General features: G+C 38.8%; 1 protein-coding gene across 4 annotated transcripts in view; it reads right to left on the reverse strand.

Moving 5' to 3' along the window:
• LOC132396773 (receptor-type tyrosine-protein phosphatase delta) overlaps positions 1-9,269 on the reverse strand; it is a 635,525-nt gene extending 626,256 nt beyond the window's left edge. For 2 of the 4 annotated variants that reach the window (XM_059974654.1, XM_059974652.1), the window contains exon 1: positions 8,778-9,269. The gene's annotated coding sequence lies outside the window, so the exon portion shown is untranslated. The remainder of the gene's footprint in view (positions 1-8,777) is intronic. The other 2 variants (XM_059974656.1, XM_059974655.1) reach the window with 1 other exon arrangement.
• Between the last annotated feature and the right edge of the window lie 15,664 nt (positions 9,270-24,933).

Genomic DNA, 24,933 nt, shown 5'->3' on the forward strand with positions numbered 1-24,933 from the left:
CCCAATCCCTAGGCTAAGCAAATGAAATCAACAAGGTTTATTGGTTCTGCAAGCTATTTAATGACACTACTGTGAACAGCTATATGTGGAAAGCACAAGGAAAGAGGCCATCTGTGAAGCCTCTCAGAACCAAATTCTCACAATTAATGTATTGTAAGATGAACCAGTCAAGAACACCCTCATTCCCACTGAGAAAAAAACTCTCTAAGGGAGGCTTATAAAAAATTCTTACATGCATGAACATCCTCCATAACAAAAATCAAGTACTTTTGTGTTGAACCTCTCACCTCTTGTGCAATACATTTTATTCCCACCCACATTTCCTACTTCTAGCTGAATGGCCTTCAAAAGTGCTAACGTCTTCCACCAGTAAATCATAAGTAGCCGCCTTATAAGTATAACTCACTGTTATTGTGACAGATGATAACAGATGATAGGGAGGTTACGTATATCTACACTGAGCAATTCAGGCATCATTTTTAAAATGAAACATAAGAACTGCAATTTTATGCACTTCAGTCAGAGAAAATGTATTCATTCTGGAGGATATTCAGAGGAATGTTTGGATACAGGTATAGTTAAAAGAAAAGTAGAAGTATGATCTTCTATTTGTCCTGAGATTTTTGCAAGCACTGTGATCCTGCCACTTTTTATTCAAGCTTGCAGCACTCAAAATGTGAAGCAGCAACAAAACATTGCATCACAGTAATAAAGCTGTTCAAACCTCAAAAAAAAAGCAATAACAGCAAGTTTTGAAGTTAACAAAAATATTGTTTTCTCTTCACCCTCATTAAAAAAATCAACTTTCCATCATTTACACCCAATTATTGTTGTTTTCGCTTCTTCGTAAATTTATTTCTTTCCTTTCCAGTGAGTTATTAATCCTTGTTGAAGAGAGTGCCATGAGACATTTGATGCCAAGAGTCCAATTTTCCTTTGTGGTGAACATCATAAAATTATTCAATTGTGAGGAAAGGCAAATAGCAGAGCCAGCATTCATTCGGTTCTTGCCTAACATCAACAGGCTCTTTCCTACAGGAATACCAGGCCACGTTGAGATACAAAATCCATGTAAAACTGCTCCACTTTCCAAACTATAGGCATTGTGGCCAGCTGGAGTGAATTCACAGCTCCTCCGGTTCCAACCAACTTTCCCACTTACATTTAGAATACACTTCCATATTTCAGTAAATCAAGTCTTAAAAGAAAATTAAAATGCCTGTCAAGGTGACCCAAAGGAAACTCAATATGCTTTTGATGTGTTTTCAATCCATTACTGCAGTTTTATGAGCATAATTTAGTTATTGTACCCAGGCTTTGAGACTTGATTAACATAGTTTCTTGATTTCTAAGGACCACAAGTGAAACTCATGACGAACAGATCAAGCAACAAACTTTGCATAAGCTTTTTAAATGCTCAGCTGCAAATTCTACAGTTCCACAGTGTTTTCCCCTGCAGTACAACATACTGAACCCAAGCCAATGGCATTCATAACTTATATGTGTGTGACTGTAAGTACTATGTTTTGCACCTTGGCCCTGAGCATCACTGTTTTGTTTAGCTGTATACACATGTACGACTGAAGACAATTCAACTTGAACTATTGAGACAAGAATGAACTATATTCAGTGGTTCCAGCAATCTTTATGTGCTACCTGCTCTCCTCCAGTGTTACTCATGAAATGCCAAACATGTGGAAAGTATTTCTGTTCAGCAACAATACTTGTGCTTTGATTGAATAACTGTTCACTTTTTATATTGCACAGAGAGGAAGGAAGGGAGAAGATGGATGTGTGGTAAAGAAAAGAGACAGAAGTAGAAGGATAAGGGAAGGGGGAGAATGAAAGTGGTAGCAAGAGGAAAGATAAAGGAGAGGCGGAGGATGAAAATGAGGAAACAGCAAGAAGAGGGTGTGTGGGCAACAGAGATATGGGGATGTGGAACGGTTAGGGATAAGAAGTCTAATCCCTTGCTCAAAACTGACATTCCATCCTACTGCGGTGGTCTCCTTCACTGAGAGTGTGGTCTGCTCTGTTTCATCCGACCTATTTTTCTTTTATATTGCGGAGGAGGAGGAGGAGAAGGAGGAAGGTGCTGAACAGATGGCAAATTGTTCAATTAAATAGGGAGGTTGGCAAAAGAAAGCTTATTATATGCTGGGCAGGCTGCCCATTATTCAATTTCATTCAGTTGGGGGGGGGGGGGCGTTTCCAGTCTCAATTTTCAATGCTTTCCCAAACACAGGGGTGGCGGGGTGGGGTGGAGTAAGTTTCCCATCTGGATGGGGGGAGCATGGGCATGGGAAGGTCTCAACAACTGGGTCCATTTTTGTTTTAGAGAAAGCTTCTGTTTTAAAAATCCTGAGAACTATAGCTGGTTAACTAAAATTTATTTCATCGTCAACATTAGTCTCACTCCTGCCAGCTCCACCAAGTCTCTTGATGCTCTTTGTGAGTAATGGGATGGAGGGTTCAGCAGCTTCTGACTAAATTTTTTCTTCCAGAGTAACAAGGGTTTTATAAACCATTGCATTATCAAGGAGAATGATTTCTCCCTGACCAGTCAGTCTTTACTTGAGTACAGCTTATTTTTCTCAAAGAGAATTCAAGTTCCAATGTGCATTCTGAATATTCAGCAAAGGTACAAATTAAATTTATTGTCAAAGTACATTTATGTCACCATATACTACCTTGAGGTTCATTTTCTTGCAGGTATTCATAGTAGAACAAAGAAATACAACAGAAATCAATGAGATACTACATACAAGGGCTGACAAACAACCAATGTGCAAAAGCAGATAAACTGTGCATAAATAAATAAACAAACAAACAGAGAATACTGAGTACACGAGTTGTAGAGTCCTTGAAAGTGATCCCATAGGTTATGGAATCAGTTTAGCATTGAGGTGAGAGGAGTTATCCATGCTTCAAAGTTTAGAGTTTAAAGGTGGTGTTAGCTTATTTTTGTAGTTCCTATGGCCGAAGTACACCACCTACAGCTCTAAAATCTTGCAATATTGCTAACTTTCACCTTATTAATCACAGTCTTGCTCTTTGCTATAAGGCACTCTGACTTAGCTTGACACTCCAGGTTTTTACCCTGTAATGAACAGGTATATAAAAAGTAAAATCTCTCTGCTCCACGATGGCACCCACACAAGCATCATCAGTTAAAAGAAACTGATGTAATGGGGACAGAAATTCCACAGAAACTTGCGGGCACATCATTTAGCCATATGCATAGCAAGAAAAGTACATGTCACCGGATGCCAGGTGGCCTAAGCAAGTATAAAATTCAACAACTGCAGGGGAAAGAACAAACCTAGAAACTTTTGCAGTAATTAAAAAGCTAAAAGACCATACAACACAATAAAGAAAAAGACTTCCCCATTGGGATTTAATTTCCCTGAAAACAATTTAATTTACTAGATAAATTGGGCTCCTTTAATCCTGACCCAAGACCTGAAAACTACCTGAACCTTGAAAGTTAACACTGCAAGTTGCAAGGCATTTCTCAATAAAAAGAATAGACAATAAAATAATTATAAATACCGTTCCTATGGAGCAAAAACAGCGAAAAGAAATCTACCATGTTCCCCACTGCATTTTAACATCACACTGAAATCACTGCTAAATTTGGTTATACTTTGGACTTTGAACATAGACTTTCAAATACAGTTCCAGTGCAAAAAGGCAGCTGGAAGTTGTACAACAGGCAACAAATTTGGCATGTAGCTTTACTAGTATTCAAATACTCTGTGCTCATTGCTGCCATATCTCGAGAATTTTTTTTCTGATTGTAATTCCACCCACTGAACCATGCAGATGCATTTTGATAAATGTGCAGTGCCATGCACTATTATTAGAAATAGACTATATATTTAATCCAGGCACAAAACAGGAAATAGCTAAGCATATCCAGATACAAGCATGATAAGACTTGAAGCGCAAGAGAAAAAAAAACAGTTCTGACCAATGTTTAATTATCTGAATGATGGTAGGGAATAGTCATCAATATACTGCCTCAAAAATGGGGTTAGTAAAGAACAAGTTGTAAAGCAACTTTTCCAGCACTGAGGTACGCTTAAACATTCACAGCTCAAACCTATAGAACTCCCTTTTGCCATTTCCAGAAAGCCGTGCTTGCCTTTATAGAATGGGTGCACTCTTCTATAAAACAGCGAAAAACATATGACAATTCTGGGTCCAAACCAACTGATTTAATGTTTCCCGGTCTCGTTCCAATTGTGAAGGATCAACAGTGTTTGGATTGGTTACCAAATAATCACAAAATAATTCTAATAATCACAAAATTCTTAACATTTGGAAAAAATGCATGTCATCTATACCATGGAGGAAGTAATTAATTAAGGAACTGATTCACTGTAAACATTCATAACTTGTTCTTCATCTTGGTTTGCTTTTTCCCGTTTTAAATCCTTATTATATGCAAATTGGATCGTGCACAATGGTCATGTCTATTACAAACAGCCACACAGATTAAAATCCCATTGTACCACTCCTAGGGAATTGAAGCACGATCACTTGTCTCCTGAAGGAAAAGACAACCTAAAAATAATGTTATCATCAATCAGATGGAAACTGAAGCCTTTATTAAAGCTTAATTGCAAACAAAATCTTCTACTGTTGAAATGAACGAAAAATCTCCTTTTCTGAATATTCTGAATCTGCCGATTACTTATCTCTTATTTCCTCACTTGGATTTTCACATGGGCAAACAATGCAAGTGACTTGCACACATTTTAAAGATAACTCATTTACAATTGAGCTGAGGACCGTTCCTAATCTCCACCATTATTCCTGACCTCTATGCAAACCTCACAACTGGCCACAGGCATCCAGCATCCATCACCACTCATGAAACCTAAGCTTGCAGGGAGGGACAGCTGCATGTGGCAATAGCTGAACAGCTATTTTTTGTAACTGGGTGCTGCTGAACAGCAGGATGTGTCAATAACTGGCAACAACTATCTAGTAGTTCAGTTGTGCATTTCAAGAGTAACAAAACACCAAAAAGCATGCCAGACTAAATTCTGAGAGTACATGCCTATTTTTGCAAACCTAAAGCACAAGCAATTTTTCTCTTAATCTTAAATCACATGGTTATCATGTAGTTTATTTTATGTCAGATACAAGCATTTTAAATATGCAATCTTTTATTATCTAACAAAAATGATATGTTGACTGTAACATATTGGCAAAGTGTTGTAATGCAATTTAAAGTGGAGTTGTTTCTACAAGATATTGACAACATTGTGAAAAGAATTTTCGGCCAAACGAATGGTGGATGATCTTAACTAAATTCAGAGTTACTGAAAAGACAAACTGGTTAGCAGTGGTTCATGTGAGGAATGTCTCATGTTTCTTCCTGTCAAAGACCATCACATTTGTCACAATTTTAATAGACATAGATTTTGAGCCGCATAGGCAATATTAAAATTAGTGGAGTCGCATTTCCACTATCCCCTTTGAACGCAGTTTGTCATTTAAACCAAATCAGAAAACCACTTTGCTTGTACCACAATTAACACTTCCTTTACACAAAATCTCACTCTGTTCCCAATGATTTGCTAATTAATATGTATTTAATTTAGCACCTCCCTGACTGAGCTATTTCACCAGATGACTCTTTTGACATTTGATGCTCTTTTTGAATTCAGTGTCTGAGGCCTTTAAACCGGTATATGAAAGCAAGCTGATTTTGTTTTCTTATCTGATTATCCTTTTTTTTAACCGAAGCAATAACCTTTTCAAACAAAGAACAAAAATAATGATACAGAACCATATTTCATCAAAATGCTGGTTTAAGGATAACAGTGTGGTAAACAAAATAAAATCTGGATCTGAGCAAGGTTTCAAATTTTGCAAAGAATATAGAAACTGGAAAATGACACACTAACAGTATTGGTTAGGGAATAAGCTCCACCTATCAGAGCATTCATCAATCAAAGGAAAAAAGTCAAAGAACAGGATATTACAGGCATTTTGTTCATTGAATACTAGACAGATTCAAATCCTGTGCTAATAAAATCAAAAGCAGAACAGGTGGAACACAAATGCTGTGCTCTCTCCTCTCCGGAATAAAACAGTTCAAAATTTGCACCTTTCCTTCTCCCAAACCCGCTGTTCTTTTAAACAGTTTTATAGGTCTTAAAATGCATTCTCTCTAAACCAAGACTTTCATCAGATGGGTCCATAGGGTAAAGTTCATCAATTTTCTGTGGTACTGTATATCCATCACAGAGAATCATTTAAGGGGAAATAGTTTTTACTCTTAGTTGTAAATCATTGATAATTTATGAGTGAATATTTTTAAAACACTACACGATTCCAGTCCACTGACATGTAGTTACACATTTAGGAAGGTAAGTTGTTGTTTCACTGGCACATCACTTCTGAAGGCTGAATTTAACCAGCCGTAACAATACTAAACAAGATAACTATGATTAAGGTGGTTGAAAAGAAATTATAGGACCCTTTCAAAAGCACAATCAGCCCGTCTAATTTGTACCTTCCCTGATATGGACCTAGCAGTGTTAAAATTATTACATGTTCAGACCAAGCAATTAAGAATTAGCATGTGGAGAGACAGTAGGTTAAAAAATAATGAATTTAACAGAGTTTATATAAACCACAATTCCTTAATAGATGATTAGTAGTGTAATATCATAAGCCTATCATCTTTCCATTCACTTGTAACTAAATGCAAAACTCTCACATAGCTCCCAGCACAAGTAGTAATCTTCAATTGCCGCACATAACAGAACTGTGTCCACGCAAGACGGGAGATATCAGATTAAAGTTAGAAAATATTATGTAATAGCTCTCATTTCAATGGAACTTTCAATCTTTTATTTATGTTTTCGCATATCTCTCCGCCCCCCAAAAAGTCATCACTGCAAAAGGTCACGTGAAGTTCTTTAACTGAGTTTCCAAGATACCAAAATGATTTGTGCTTCTATGAGTCAAAAAGGAATTGTCTACTTTTAATCATTGGAAGTTAATCAAAAAGATGCAACTGCAAATATAATTCGACGATTAAATATAACAACGTTAGTTAACGGTTTGTATTTAATGCTTTACATGGCCCGGGGTTATGTTTAAGAAAAGTTGGCAGATTAGGTTGACGCCCGCTGGAGAGAGCGAGATGAGTGTCTCGCAGTGATGGGGTAGACACACTGATCCACACGGCCAGCCAACTCGACACCTGGTGGAGAACCTGGCTCCGGGACCGTATTTCTAGGTGAATTCCTGACCAGTTTTATTGATGACAGAGAAACCCAGAGTTGCTTCCGTGCGTTTTTTTTTCTAGGCAAATTCCTTCCATGTTTTAGTTTGTACACGACTTGCCCATCTCGACAGGCCACGATTAACACCCTCCCCGTCGTCAACGACTCAACAGTATCTCTGTTGGTTAATACGCCCGAGGGAAGGCAGTGTGATTGGTAGAGTGGGAAAGTGAGTTTGAATGTTGTTTTACTCTGGTGTTGTGTTTGCGCGCGTGAGTGGGAATATACAGTATGTGTGAGTGTGCTTGTGTGCGTGAGAGTGGGTAATTGTGCAAGTGTACACTGAGTGTGTGCAGTGATTGTGAATGTATGTGGAATGTGTGTGAGAGGAGGGAGGCTGGGTGAATGATGATTCCACCGTGTGGGTTATGATTGTAACTAATTAGTGTGCGACTTTGCAAATGATTACACGCATATGTGTGCGATTTATAACTGAGTGGGGAGACTATGTGAGTGGTGAAATTACTCTTGAGTGTGAAAGAGGGGGAAGTGTATGCGTGAATTGTTATATGATTATGTTGGGGGAGGGACTTAATGATTATATGACTGCAAGTGTGTACGCATTTGAGTGTGATTGATTATACGACTGTATGGGTCTGTGTGTGAGTGTCAGTTGCTCCATTACTGAGTGAGGGTAGAGATGCAGAATGTATGGGTTTTATGACCGTGTGTGAGAGAGGGGGAAATATGAGTGTAAGTGATTATTTGACTGTGCGTTGTGTATATGTGTGTTGGGGAGGGGGGGTGTTGTCGAAGAGAGAGAGGGCGAAGAATTGTGAGTGGATATGTTCGAGCTCCGCGCCTCCTGCTGCCATAAAGACTGAGCAGCCACAGCCGCCGGCTCGGCGGATCAAGCCCAACCCGGTCACCGCAAGCTCCGTTTCTGCACGCTAAGCCCAGCCAGCAACATCACGAAATGCGGGAAAGGGTGGAAAGCGAGGCAGAATACCGTAGCTCGGGAGAGCATGGAGACTTTGTGACCGGGAAATTTACATGCGTCCCATACACCAAGAATCGAACAAGGGAATGTTACGGTCCACCCTTGCAAAGAAAACTGGGCGCTCCTCTGTAATATTTTAGAACATTGTAATAAACTTATAATTTAAAGCCTTCTCCAAATCCTCTCCAGTTTATTGCAATTTCTAACCTCTTGCTTTTGCATTCAGTGGTGTGCGCGCGCGCGTGTGTGTGTGTGAGAGAGAGAGAGAGAGGGAAATCTCACAAGGGGAAAAGGCAGCCAAGAATATTTTCGGGCAGTTTGTTGCTGTACTTTTTTTTTGCTTCATTTTCTAGCGAAATAGCCTCCTTTCCCCGCTACATTAACACACTAACACACATTACACCTTCAGGGAAATTCAACTTCACATAGCACACAAGACACGGGCCCCTAAAGCAATGCAAAGACCAAAAATAAAAGCCTGATTTAGACCGAGAAGTGGGGAAGGGAGATAAAGAGGCCGGGGTTACCTCAACATGTCAGTCCCGTCTGTAGCACCAGCCGCTCCCCGGCATAGCTGTATGGCTGCCTTAATCCAGGGCTACAGTCTCCGGCTATGGAGTAATCCAACATCTAAGCGGGTCGCAGGCTCCTCGGCGAAAGGTTGCAGAACTACAAGATGTCTCAACGGGAGATAGGGGGAGGTAAAGAGGTGGGGTAATTAGGGAGGGAAAGGGGGAGCTCAAAAGTGCGAGTGTGTGTTCAGGAATCCCCAGTGTGCTGGCTCCTTCTATACGGATCGCAGGCAACGAGTTAACACGGAACAGGCGGGTGGACGTTTCTCCCGAGGATCTCTCTCTCTCTCTCCCTCTCACACACACCCTCACTTACTCTCTGAATCTCCGAGACACTCTGGAAGGGGGGAGGAGGAGAGAGGTCAGCCCGCTGACGTCAGGCACATCAGAACACACCAGCACTCCCCCTTCCCCTTCTCTGTAGCTCACAAACGCACCAAAACTCAGAGAGCCACCTTCCTCCGATGCCCCGCTCGTACAAAGCACGCCAAGCCCCGAGACAAAGCCTCACCCAACTCATACAACTGCGCGTTTTGACCAGCCCGTGAATCGAATGAAAGAAGCAGCCTCTCGGGTGTTTCTCTTAACAGAAAGCACACTGACCTGTAAGATTTATATCAAGCCAGACGTGGCCAGAACTACACTAAGTCTCGCACACTCCCAGAGCTGCACGATTCAGCATCAAACTAGCAGTGAAGCAGCGCTACTAAAGCACAATTTTGACTCATATCAACAATAGTTTGCATTTCAAGTTAACACCGTTCTCGAGAATATTCCCAGGCAAAGAATAGACGGAGCTCGAGTAGGAGGGGGTGCTTGGCGAGAGAAGGAATGCTTCTAAGGAGGGAGAAAGAAACAGAAAGAGAGCCCTCAGCAAGGAATTCCAGAGTTGTGTGCTCAGACGCTGAAGGAGAGGGTGTCAAAGAGCAATTAATATTTGGGAAGACCTTCAGCTCCAGAGCTCATAGAAGACAGAGGTTGGTGTAGGTTAGAAGGTGGAGAAAGCGGAGGTTAGGAACTTAATTGGAAATCAAAAAGAACAATTGGAAATCATGTTCCTGCCTGGTTGGCTAATGTAGAAGAATGAGGAAAGGTGCCCTGAAGAATTAGGCTTCACAGGAACCCCTGACAGGGATAACACAGATTTGGGGAATGTTCGAATTGAAACAAGATAGAAAATAGGGGCCAAGAGAAAATTGGGTGCGTCAGGTCCATAAATATCACCAAGTGTGTCACTGAGGGATTCAGCTGCAGTGCAGGGAAGAGATGGGAACTATTGCAATGGATGAATTAGATACCGATTCTATGGTCCAACTGGAATTTGAGGTTGTCAACAGTGGAAAGATTATTATAGAGACTGATGCAACATCAATAACTCACTCTGAGATGTAAGTCGAGATATCAGCTTTTATTGACTGGAAGAAGGAACAAACAGTGAGTGACCACCATACTATATCCTGGAGACTGAGAGGCCGGGCTCAGGCCTTGATCGCCTTTATACAGGGGTCTGTGGGAGAAGCCACAGGAGCAATCAGCAGGGGGCGTGTCCAGACAGGTATATGTAGTTCACCAGAGACATATAGAAATACAGCACAGAAACAGACCCTAGCCACCAAGTCTGCACTGACCATCAACCACCTCCCTGATCCATTTTATTTTCCTCATATTCTCAGCAACTCTCATTACTTACAAATTCTACAATCATTTCCACAATGACCAATCAATCTTCACAATACCTATCAATTCCCACTATTTTTGAGATACAGGAGGAAACAGCAGCACAGGGAAGAAATCCAGAGAGAATGTGCAGACACACATCGGGCAGAAGATATCAGTTCTGATCCCAGGTCACTGGAGCAATGAGCAGCAGCTGTGATTGCACCACCCAATTTTGTAATTAAGGGTTATTCTAGAATGGTTTACACTGGGAACTAAAGAGATGAAAATTTTCTAATATTTAATTGAAAAAAGGTGGTTATTTCATTTCATCTACTGCTGATATCAGACAAGATCACGTTTTTAATAATTATTTCATGTGTGCCATACATGGATTTTGTAAATGAGCAGGCAAACAAGTGATTGAGACAAATGTGCATGTAGCCCCGACTACTGAAGCTTTTCCATTCTAATTACAATTGGATGGACCAAGTTTCCACAGTAAGTTTGTAAATTCTGGAATTGATCCTGACAAGTGAAGTGAGGTGAAAATCACTTGGTCGCTTCAGACATGTTAATACGATAAATTGTTGATGACTATATTGCTAAGATATGCACATGTTCTTTAATTTGCCATATAGATTTCTTTGTAGGCAATCTCATTCTCTTTATTATGAAGTTTGCATTGAGGTGTAGATATTGAATCCATTTTCAACTTACATTTTAAAATGGAGTTAATATCTCCTCCCCAGTGCTCCCAGATTTTAACAGGTATACAGGAAAAGCCAGCAAATTGGACAAAGTCTTCTCTTGTATATTAACCTTCTTACAAATGGATGCATTCTAAATAAAAATGTACAACTTGCCTCAATTTCCGGTGGGGCTTTCTTGGGGCTAACAAGCATCAAACATATCAAGTTCCAAGAAAAACCCATTTTGGAAGGTTTTTCTGATTCTGGGGAATTACTCAGTCACATATTACACTTACTGTCAATTAGTGTCTCTAGAAATACATCACTGAAGTGCAACAACAGTACTGTGCAAAGGTAAGGTCTTGGGTATATATATATGGTGCCTAAGACTTTTGCGCAGTACTGCAATAATTTTCTGTATTGCACTGCACTGCTGCCACAAAATAAAGACAAATTTCATGACATATGTGAGTGATGGTACACCTAATTCTGATATGGGTCTCTATTGCGGACTGAGAGTGGGAAGGGGTAGGAGATGGGTCACGGTTGAAAAAAGGGGAAGGAAAAAGGAAGCAACCAAGAGACATTCTATAATGATCAATAAACCAATTGTTCAGAATTAAATGATGTCTCAGGGCTGGGTTTGTCTCCTCCTGCACCACAGCCCACCCCTGGCACTCCCTCTCTGCCACCTGTCTCACATCCCTCCCACTTGCCACAACACCCCTGGCTCCCACCAGATTTAGAACCTTGCTCTATGCTCCATGTTGGCAAATACAGTACTGTGCAAAAGTCTTATGCACCATAGCTCTATACATATATATACCTAAGACTTTTGCAGCGTACTGTTTGTAAACAGTGGATGGATACGTTGCTAGGCCTTCTTCTGACTTATTTTTCTTATCCAGTCAGAGCAAGAAAAAACTCTACAAAAACAGACCAGGTTTGTTATGAACTCATGCACTTAGTGTTACATAATAGGAATAAGGAATAGGACAAAATATCACAGAATAAATAAGTATTCCCTTGCAGTATTATTCACAGATTACTACAGTAAAATGGTAAACATACCATTCGTTAGTAGGCATGAATACCATCAAGGCAAACACGAGGAAATCTGCAGATGCTGGAAATTCAAGCAACACACACACACGTCCTGATGAAGGGTCTTGGCCCGAAACGTCAACAGCACTTCTCCCTATAGATGCTGCCTGGCCTGCTGTGTTCCAGCAGCACTTTGTGTGTGTTTCCATATTATTAAATCTGGTGTTACAGTGACACAGCTGGTAAAGTTCTGGCCTCATTGCCTCAGTGACCTGGGTTCAATCCTGATCTCTGCTCCTATCTATGTAGTGATTGCACATTAAGCAATATTCCAGCCAAAACTAATAAATTTGCAAGAGGATATTGGTAGAAGGACATGATCATGCAAAAACGATGCAATAAACCTCTTTCTAACAATGAAAATTCCTCCTGTTTTCACTCAAGCAGACTAAAACTGTGATAAATAGTTACACCAGATTATTGTATCCTGGTTGGCCTACCTACATTCATTAAATGTAGAACATAAAACACAGGACAGTACCGCAAAGTACGGGCCTTTTAGCCCATGGTATTGTGCCAATCTGTATAAACCTACTCCATGATCAATATGACCTTTCCCTCCTATGCACCCCATAACCCTCCGCTTTTTGTACATCCAAGCGCCTATCTAAAAGTCTGTTAATTGTCCCTATTTTATCAGCCCCTGCCTCCATCCCAGGCAGTGTATTGCAGACACTGGCCTCTGTTTTTGAAAAAAGCTGGCCTCTGACATCTGTTTTAAATGTTCCTCCATTCACCTCCAATGGATGTGCTCTGGTATTGGCTATAGCCACCTTGGGAAAAAGTCACTGGGTGCCCACTCTATTTATGCCTTTCATAACTCTATGCATCTCTATCAAATTGCCTCTCACCTTTCCTCTCTCCAAAGAGAAAACCTTAGCTTACTTGATGTTTCCTCATAATACTTGTTCTCTAATCCTGCAGCATCCTGGTAAATCTCCTCTCCAAAACTTCCACAATCTTTCTATAATGGGATGAAGAAGTAATACTTTAATATCTATTTTGATTTCAATCATTTACCTCATCCCACATAGTTTCAGAGATTTTAAAAAATAGCCTGCATTTATATCCCCTCATTCAGAATATCTCCAAATGTTTTATGATTGATTAGACTTACAAAGTATGGAAACAGTCCATGCCAACGAAAATACTAGTCACATTTGGCCCATATCTGTCTAAACAAAGGGATTCCAATCTTTTTTATGCCAAGGACCCCTACCATTAACCAATGGGTCCATGGACCCCAGATTTGGTACTCCTTCTCTAAACCTTTCCTATCCATATACCTGTCCAAATGTCCCTCAAAATGGTGTTAAATAACCAGCCTCAACCCCTTCTTCTGGTAGCTCATTCCATATATCAGCCATTTTCTGGGTGAAGGAGTTCTTCCTTGGGTTCCTGTTAAGTGTATTCTCTCTCATCTTAAACCCAGGTCCTCCAGTTTTGGTCCACTGACCTTGGGGAAAAGGCTATGTGTGTTCAGCCTGTCTATGCCCCTCATTCTCCTGTGCTCCGATGAATAAAGTCGAAGTTTGCTGAATCAATTCTCTATAGTTCAGGCCCTCAGGTCCTTGCAAAAATCTTATAACTCATTTCTTCACTCCTTCCAGCATAAATAATTGCCTATAAAATATTTTAGGACATTCTGAATGAGGACATACAAGTGCAGGTCTTCTCTTTGCACCTGAAATAACATAGGACTAAAATTCACTGAGATGAAAAACTTTATCAAATTAGATGTGAAGAAGTACTGAGAAAGTTGAACTTGCTTCTTCATAAAATCTGACAGACACCAGATTTGGAAGATATGATGAAACAATGGAGAAACTTAAGACTGAGATGCTGGAATATAGAGCATTACCCAAAGCACTGGAGGAAATCAAAGGGTTAAGCAGCGACTATTGAAGTCAAGATCTTTCAAAACGTTGAACGTGAACTGCCCACTTCCCTTCATAGATGACTAAGAAATGGGTTTGTTGTCTTAACTGACCTTTCTAATTCCGAGTCGATTATTCCAACCTTTAGGTAAACTTCAGTTACATTCTAATCTCAGCCACTGAATTCTCATTGAGGAGTAACATATCACCAATTATTCTCCTCAGCACTCAAACAGCAATAGATAGTTGACTTTGCAGATCAAACTACAGAATAAATTTAATTGAACTCCCTATTTCTTTCAGACTATATTCAGCAAAGGTGCTCATTGAGAAAGGATAAATTCTTGGTTAACCTTAAAACAATGTATAATAAATACTTCTTAATTGCTGTAATACAGAGTTTAAGTATGGGTTTCAACTGTAGCTTATAATTCACTAGGAAATAACATATATGACAGATCACAATGAATGAATCTTCACAGAAAGTCAATAAGTAAGTTAATTGGATATAAACATAAAACCTATCCAACAACAGTAATCAAATCACAAACAAGAGAAAATCTGCAGATGCTGGAAGTCTAAGCAATACACACAAAATGCTGGAGGAACTCAGCAGGCAGGATGAAGGGTCTCGGCCCAAAATGTCAACTGTACGCTTTTGCATAGATACTACCTGACTTGCCGAATTCCTCCAGCAGTTTGTGTGTGCTCCAAAAACAGTAAGCTACGTCAATTAATACATATTAGATACCTTGGGAGAAGATCCTTCCAGCCTAATAACAGAGATATAAACCACATCAACTGTCCGATTTGCAAAAGTATTTAAAATACAAAACATATACACTGAATTCACAGAAGAATGCAGATCATGAAATCTGGGGCGATAAACAATCTTGCCAGAGGAAATCAACAAGTTGAGCTGCACCTGTGGGGAGGTCTGGATATGGGTATCTCCAATGTGAACCCAGCAAACTCCAGGACCACATGTTAACAAGATCAAAACTGTCATCACTTTTCACATTGAAAAGAACTATTAGCTGAATTGAGCACATTCACTGCATGATGACAGAGATTTATATTGATTTGCAGAGTCTAAGGCACTGAAAGAGTACTTTTGTCCTTATTGGTCTTTGCTGGTACAAAGCCTCCTCTTGCCTTCTTCATTTAGCTGCAAAGTCATATCCTTGCATTCAGATAGCTTCCTCTTAACTGCTCATTCTATCTATAAATCAAAGACCAGAACTAACCAATGTTCTACATTGATCAGATATATATAAAATTTTCAATGATACTCCCTCGAAATTCATTGTTGCTCCTATTTATTGTCTGTTCTTGTGTTTTGGCTAGGTTACTACATGGACTGAATTCTGTATATCCTTTCCATTTCACCTACTTCTTCATGTAATCCCTCTGTTCCTCTACTTTATTTGTGTACTATTCCCTCCAGTCTCCAGCTCATTACTCTTTCCACCAAAATATACCAGGTACCTCTAGTAAGGTTCCTTTACCAACTTCAATTCTGGCAGTTTATTAATACCTTTTTGTGTTTCATCACAATACTAACTGTTAAACATTCACTTCTCATTGATCAGCAATTGTACGACTTATCTCCATGAGAAATGGGCAAAGAAATGAAAGTATTTAATCTCATAGTATCCCCATAGCCCTCACTAAGAAAGCCTTGCACTCACTCTCACTTTCAATTTTCAGCCAATTACGCAACCAGGTGATTCTCTAAACCACGTATTCCCTGCATTTCCTTTCTTTCCCTTTGTCCAACAATTGTAGCAAACCTTTATCCAACCTGGCATTCTTTCAGATTGTCTTTGTAAAACCTTTCCAACACTATTATTCATCGCTACCTTTGAAAATTCATTTGCATGTCCCTGATTTGGTCATCTCTTTGGATAGCAATGCCTCATTACTTGTCTACTCAGTTCTTTCCCCATCAATGTTCCTCAGAAGAACATCTTGTGACATTTTCCACATTAAAGCCACTTTCACAGAGATACCCAAATGGTACTGAAGCTTTAGAGGTTGCAAGCCTGCTATGTTGTGTCTTTTTCCAAATTAAAGAAAACTACCCACCTGGCTGGTAACATTAATAATCTTAATTACAATTAATTTCATGTCAGTATTTCACCAATAGTTTGTATGATACAAAAGTAATACATGAATTGACCTTTTTCCTCAGAGCTTTACTTTTTCCTCTTTCTTTCTTATAGTCAATGCCTCATGTAGTGTGGTGTTCTGGGCAGTATGCTGGACTATGAATACTGTCAGACGAGGTATCCTTTGCGAAGTTGATTCCAATGCACATCTAAAATCTGTACAAACACCACAGTCACAAGTACCTTTACTGGTTGATTTTATCTCTCATTGTGCCTGTTATAATTCTTATAATTTATATTAAAATACCTTTAAAACATTATTGGCATCTTGGTCAGTATGGACAGGTTGGATCAAAGGGCCCGTTTCCATGTTTTATGACTCTGTATAAGTCTGAACCTGCTTTAATCAACCAAATTCTAGGGGAATCTGGCTGAATACTAAGCATTGACATGATCTATCAGTAAAATCAGATTGAAACCTGAACAGATACCCAGGAAATGATAGTTCTATAAATGTTTAAGTCTCCTTTATGAACCCCAAGTTAAGAGTGAATCGAGAGCAGGAAGGTGAATGGGAAACCTTGTTGAAAATGTGCTTCAAAATTAAATGGATTTTAATTGATTCATTTTTAAATCAATTAAATTCTTAAAGTGAACTACTCTTTATCCCCTGAGTATAAAATAATTGAAGCAATATATCCAGCAGAAATACTTCACCACCAAAGCATCTTCATATCTAGAAGACTAAACAAAAGTTGCTCCAGATGTATTTCACTAAATAAGAAGTTATAAATAATGATCAAATGCACTCATGAGTAAAAATAATCCTCCAAGTTTCATGAGATCATGTCAATTCTTAAATCCAGGTTCGGTCAGGATTGTTCAATTTGGGCATGTTCGCTTTATTATAATTTTACATTTTTTAAAGAATATGTTATGAAAATTATAACAGGTCCAAAGAGAGGTAAAGCCAATGAGGAATTATATTCTAGACAATAATATGTATTTGGATATGCACGAGAATCAACTTTGGTTTTGAATTCCTTTCTGCAGTGGATAGTTATCTTGGCATTACACATTATTAAAGATCATATATTCATTCTTAGTTTATACAAGTCCAATCCTTCTGATATCTGTTTAGTGCATAATAACCTGAAGTAATAATTTACCTTCTACACACAGTTTACTCTGCACATGGAGTTAGTTTAGCCATTTAATATTGCACTTCTTCAGTTACTATAGTAAAAGCAACATTCTTTTGATTCTTCTTGTATCTGTCAGTAGTTTGCAATAACTTGTGTAATAGGGCTAACAAATTACTTGGATCCTTGTTTCTCATCTTTTAGAAAGTGTGTTATTTTATCTCTTTCTTAGATCCAAGGTGGATGATGTCACACTTGCTAAGATGGGACCCCATTTCCTATTATTGTTTGCTCACACTCTAAGTTAGGCATGTCTCTTTTCTGATTCATCCACCTAACCACATATAATGATAATTCCACCCAACCACACAAACCACGTATGGGCTTTCCTTACCTTGAATCATATGAAAACTTGGATCTACAACTTTGCATCACGTTTTCTGACCATTAATAAAGCAAGAAATTGGCAACTGGAAGCAATTAAACAGGAAACCTCTCTTTTGCCCAACCTCATTGAGCAAGCACCTAAATTTATTATTTATTTTCAACTGTTTCTCAACTAATTCTCAAATAAAGCAAATAGCTGCCTTGAAGTTTGTCCACTATCATAGCTGTCAACAATTTCTTACGCAGTATTTTATTGAATGCCTTCAAACTTCTTCAAAAAATTCAATTACGTCTGACTGAAGTGGCTTACCCTTATGGGTGAGTCCTTCTCTGATCATTCTACACCCATTCAAATGCTCAGCCCATATTCAGTAGTTGCTGAGAAATGGAAGTTGAAATATTACTACAGGTATGAGAAACAACATGAGCAATGGAGGAACCTTTTGGATGACTCAATTCTATACTAATATCTTATTATACTCAAAGATACTCAAAGCTATTTACGAAGTTTAACAGCGATAAGAGAAAAGTCAATGCCACCTTAAAAGCATTGCATTCTAATCTTAAAATTGGCTATAGAAAAAGGATATTATAATACAGATAAAGGATTGTAAATGTATAATATCAAAGATTTCACAGTTTTGCTTAAAAGTAAGACACTAATCCTCATGGATAATCGTACCAGTGACAACCCTATAAAAAGTAAGATGGTTTGCATTATCTGAGAAAGCAGAGAGGAAAGACATTAAAGAAGAACAATTAATGGTTCTGCACACAGTAAATAGATGTAAGATTTATACTATCAGACTAGGAATCAGAGAACACCAGACTAATATCTGACACTGCCAATAAAATAACTCTAATCAGGTGTTGAATAATACAGTAATACGGCTGCTGAGATTTATAGGAAAAAGATGTGATTACTGCAAAGCTATTCTCAACTAAAATAGGATTATGTTATCTATGAAAAATGTTACATTCTTCTGAAACTTAACTATACAATTGAGTGAAATCAGATGTGCTCATATGGAAATTTGAGATGTCCAAATTCAATCTACAGATTATGACTTGAGCAAACCTTTCATCAGGCCAGGATCTCCCCAAATCAAATTCAGTCATTAGTATATTCTTTTCACTCAAACAAATGTACTGTGTGGAGGAGACATCTATCATCTTCAAAGACACAAGCTGAAAGGTCTTATCAAGTTAGCTGGAAAAACTGAAAGTGCTGGAAATACTCAGCAGGTCAGGCAGCAAATGTGGAGAGAAAATACTGTTAACATTTCATCAGAGCTGAAATATTAACTCTGTTTCTCACTCCATTGATGTTGCCAGGCCATTTTCTGTACTTATTTCAAATTTACATTTGTTTTGCCTTTCGAGTTCATGTGTTATTTTTGAGTACAGAGAACTTTGGGCATAGCTAAGCACATCATGAAAAACAGCCACCTATCCATGAACTCTGTCTATACATCTCGCTGCCTCAGTAAATAGCTAATATAATTAAAGGCTCCTTGAATTCCAGACATGACTTCTTCTCCTCTCTCCCATTGGGCAGAACATACCAATGTCTGCAAGCATGTACCACCGGGTTCAAGGACTGTTGTTATAAGGGTATTGAACTGACCTCTTGAATGATAAGATAGGCTCTTTGCCTCGCAATCTACCTGCTCGTGGCCTTCCAACTAATTCCAATGTATTTTCTCTGTAACTGTAAGTCAAATTTCTGCATTCTGTTATTTTTTTTCTCTTTATATTACCTCAATTACTGACATAATGAAATAACCTGTGAGGACGACATGCCAAAAAGAGCTAGTTGCTGTTTCTCAGTACATGTGATAATAATAAACCTATTACTGATTAATCTTCATGATAAAATGCCCCTCATGTTCTCAATAAGGTCATTATTAATTCCTTTGATTACAGCTCTGGTAAAAGTTTCAACAACAGTTTTAAAAGGCAGTTTAACTGCAGGTGATTATCTTGGATGTTTTTCTTGGAAATGCAGAATGCTACAGGTCTGGTTAACTGCTTTATTGGCAAGCCCAATGACAGGGAAGCTGCTTAGGCTCCATTGTAGCACAGACTAGGCCCTCGTGCCACGGTGTCACCTGCTGCAGCCTCCCAGGAGAGGAGATGTGGTGTGGTGTGACATCCATGCTGGGCTAGGTCTGGCCCCTTCCATTGGAGCTGCTCTCCAGTGTTTGCTTGATGGAAGACAAGGAGAAGACACAAGGAATAGGGCTATATAATATACCTTTTTTGTGTGACTATGTTTACTGCTAGCTTGTATGTGCTATATTGTGCCTTGTGCTGAGCCTGACTGTTGGAATGGTGTTTTGCACCTTCATTTTTGCAAAATAACACTTGCTCAGACTATCATTCATGATGGCTATCCGATAATAACTCTGCAAAAAACTAGCTTCTGACCTAACTGTCAAATGCCAAATACCTATCTGACCTTCACCAACAAAATGCCAAGAGTGAAAATTCACCAGCAAATATCAGTGTTTACAGAAGCATTCCTTGCCCAGGTCACAACTTTCAGAACAAGTGGGACAAAAGAGACAACTGACTCTAACAAAGGTAAGAAATAAAGTTTGATCCATTTCAAACAAGTGCAAATGATAAAATAATCTAAAATAACAATCAGTACATTCCAGATTCAGATTCAATGTTCAAAATCAAAAGCACCTCATTAACACTTTTTACATTTTAGCAGAATGATTAGTTAACTGCTAAACACACATTATAATTCAAACAACATTTAAGTTTGGTTTCATTAGATGTACTGTACCTCAGGGTGGAGCGAAATTCTGCCATAATGACCTGTAAACAATGAGAAAATTATTGTTATTATTTTAGAAACAGTAAGCAGTATAAATGCACAATACAGTGTTAATTTTCAGGATGAAATAAGTTCCAAGGCATTAAGAAAATACTTAAAAATACAATTTACTAGATAAATCACTGTTTGCTCCAAAATAGGCAACAGATATTTTCCACAACAAAATAAATTCCATTGCCATTACAAGGTGCACTGTTCAATGGCACTATTTAATATCCCTTTAAGGCTGTTGAGGGTATCATGGCATGGTGAATGAACACGAGAGATAAACAGAGTGAAAAGTGTCATCTGAATTACATTAAGACAGGCAAGAGTTGAATCTACCCGTTATCTACATTGCATGATTAGAATAAATTACCTTCAGTAATTCAAGATAAAATGCAGAAATCTTTAAAATGCAGCTCCACAGTCACATCCCAAGCTCACAATAATTGGTTTTGAAAATTGATATAAAATTGCTTTCAGTTTCTAAAAATAAAACTGGAATTGTAAACTGTAAATTGTAAAGATTATATATATATACACATACACACACACACATATATGTACACAATTTACAGTTTACAATACCAGTTTTATATATTTCTTTAAATATATTACCTTTCAAGTCTTACCATGAACTAACTATTGGTTAAAATATCATAAACCATAGGATTCCTCAAAGAGCTATTCACAAAAAGAACAATTCATGTTAGATACGTTATAAGTTAATGAGGGTTTTTTTAAACAATAATGTGATAATAGGGCAAAATCTCAAACACTTCACAACAGAAATCAGGTGTACTGGCAAATAATCATGCAATTTCCTTTCTCATTAAAGCTTTGCTTTTATATATAGTATATTATTCATAAGGTGGATTAAATTATAATGCAAGACACTGAAAGTACCACGAAAAGGTGAAAAACTAATAGATCACAAATATTCTGCTGGAGGAACTCAGTGAGTTGAGCAATGAGTCCAGATGCAGAGTTTCAACCTGAAACAGTAACAGTTTCTTTCCTCCCACAGATGCTCCTCAACCTGCTGTGTTCCTCCAGCAGATTGTTACTCCAGATTGCAGCATCTGCAGTCTCCTGTGTCTCCAATAATAAATAGTTTGCACTTAAGGTGGAAAAATATACTGGAGGTTGAAAACTTATTTAAATATTTAATGGAACCACATTGCAACCAATCAACCAACGAGAAACACTACATAAAGTATTGTTTTCAACATTGCGGAAAGTAGATGAACTCATGCATTTCAGTGGAGTTTTTCCACTAGTGAGATGCCACATTAGAATCTATAGATTTAAATAAAAGCTTGATTTTAACTTATTAGAAGAGGCTCAATGCTATTTCTTGGTGTGTGCAACATATTTTTAAGGTTCACATTTTTCTGACATTTCCCATAACATAGTTTTTAGCGATATGAAGTACAAGGCATTTCACTTTGATTTAATGGAAGATGGCAATAATGATATTCCAGAATCAGTTGAGAAACGATCATGGTTTCTTGCATCCCCATGATACACTTTGAGGTGAAGTTTAAACTATTCTTAAGTAAAACTAAATTTGCACTTTAAAAGAAACCAAGGCAAATCCGTAAAGAGATTTCAGCCTGCTATAGTCGGGCTAGGCATTAAAGGGGAATAAAGAGCAAATCTCTATTGCCCGAAAGCAACTGATAGTATTAGGGAAGGGAATTCCTCTGCAATTAATGCAAAATGGCAAGTGGTCATGAGCATCTGATGTGCTAAATTGCTAAAGATTATCATTACATATCTTTAACAAACAATGGAGTAGGCGAACAATCTTCTCTATCCAAAAAGTTTTGCCTGATTCTCCCTTCCTTCTTGAAAGACAGTGATGCTAAATTACTGTTATTCAGAGATCTATAAGTAATGTACTCAAGTTACTATTCTTTACATGATAGAAAGCTGGAACAAATTTTTCAATATACAAAGCACTACAGCTTTGTTGTCAATTGACGTTGTGGAAGAACATTGGCAGCAGGAAAAACTAATAGCCGTTAGGAATTACATAAAGATTACAAAACAAAAAACACACTATTTGTTCAAATGAGTCTATAATTGTGCTTATTCATCACGCAAGTAGTGATTCCAATCCCATGTGCCCATCTGATTCCTATTTCCATTTCCTTCAACCACATATCTAACCTACACTTTAATCTTGACGTGATCTTTTCCTCAATCAGCAATTCCAGTAATGCATTTCACAGCTGCAAACCTTCTCTGTGAGAAAAAAATTGTCTTAACTTTCTTATAGTCAACATTGTATCAAAGGCTCCTCATTCTGAATGCTTTAATTGCTGGAAACTATCACCGGAAATTAGTAATCAAGTGGTTAATTGATCTCTTCTACCCGCACCAGGTCCATATCATTCCACTTCCCTCACATTCACGTGCCTATCTAATCATCTCTTAAAATTCCTTAATGTTTCTGTGTCTACCGCCACCCAAAGCTGCGCATTCCAGGTACTCAACAGACTCTTATGTATGAAACGTGCCTCTCACATCTCCTTTGAAATTACCCCTTCTCACTTTAAATCCATTCCTTCTGTTATTAGAGATTTCAGCCCTTGGGAAAAGATACTACCTATCTACTCTATCTATGCCTCTAATAATCTTATACACCTCAATAAGATCTCCCTTCAGCCTCCGGTGCTCCAGAGAAAACTCTAAGTTTGTCCAACCTCTCATTGTAGCACATGCCCTCTAATCCAGGCAACCTCTTCTGCACCCTCTCCAAAGCCTTTTCATCCTTCCTACTTAGGGAAGTTGAAGTCTCCTATGACAGTAACCCCATTGTTTTTACACCTTTCCTGAATCTGCCTGCATATCTGTTCCGCAATGTCCCAATGGCGATTGGGTGGTTTATAGTATAAACCCATCAAAGAGATTGCACCTTTCCTATTTTTGACGTCTACCTATTTAGTCTCAGTGGACAAGCCCTCCATTTTGTCCCCTCTGAGTGCAGCTGTGATACTGTCCCTGAAGAGCAGTGCAAATCCCCCACCACTTATACATCCCTCTCTATCTTTTCCAGAAGATCAAAACCCTGGGACATTAAGAACCCCTTCCCACCCTCTCTCAGCTAGGGCTCTGTAAAGGCCACAACATCATAGTTCCATGTACTGTTCCATGCTCTAAGTTCATCACCTTTACCCACAATACCCCTAGAAATAAAATATACACACACCAAACTATCCATCTCTTCGTATCTATTACTTTAATTCTGGCCCTGACATCTGCCTTCCTCTGCTTCTCTCCACTTTCTGACCCAGTGCTCTGATTTCCATCCCCTGCCAAAATAGTTTAAAGCCTCCTGAATAGCACTAACAAACCTTCTCGCCAGGATATCGGTTCCCTTCCAGTTTTGGTGGAACACAACCCTCTTGTACAGCTTACCCCCACCCCCAACCTCTCAGAAAAGGTTCCAATGATCCAAGAAACCCTGCCCCTTGTTCCAGTTTCTCAGCCACTCGTTCATCCATACTATCAACTATTCTTGCCCTGATTAGCAAATGGCACTGGGAGTAAAGCTTAAAGATTCTCTTCCTCAGCCTCTTTTCTAACTCACTCTGCAGGAAACTCTTCCCCCTCTCTACCCATGTCATTGATGTCAATGTGCGCCACAACCTCCGGCTGCTCACCCTCTCTCAAGAATATTCTGCAGCCACTCCGAGACATCCTGAGCCCTAGCGCCTGCGAAGGAATACACCACCCTGGTGACTCTTTCACAGCCCCATTATCTCCTGTCCCCATAAATATCGAGTTTCCAATCACTATTGTTTGACCTGACTTTACCCTTCCCTTCTGAGCCTCAGAACAGGCCGCTGTCCCACTGGTTTGGCTGCAGCTGCTCTGCACTGATACATCATGCCCCCAACAGTATCCTGAGTATGATTAGTGAGGGCATCAAAGGTTACGGGGAGATGACGGGAGAATGGGGTTGAGAGGGTTAATTAATCAGACATGATGGAATGTCAGAGCAGATTCGATGGATAGGCCAAATGGCCCAATTCTGCTCCTTTATCTGCTGGCTTTATACTTTACCGATACTTTGGGAGTGTGATGATAATACAAGTTTGAGTTCAAGTTATTGTTGGGGGTATGTTATAAGTACAATGAAAATTAACTTCTTCTTAGCAGCATAGTATATTGCAAACTTGGCAAACATGAATTAAAATAAATTTAAATTAACATAAATTATGCATAACTAGCAGGACAAAATAAACAAAAATAATCTCAACAGTCTTACTGCAGTTCAAAGTTGTTAAGATCAATTTAAAAC

The sequence above is a fragment of the Hypanus sabinus genome, chromosome 7 (assembly GCF_030144855.1).
Source record: "Hypanus sabinus isolate sHypSab1 chromosome 7, sHypSab1.hap1, whole genome shotgun sequence".
Taxonomy (NCBI): domain Eukaryota; kingdom Metazoa; phylum Chordata; class Chondrichthyes; order Myliobatiformes; family Dasyatidae; genus Hypanus; species Hypanus sabinus.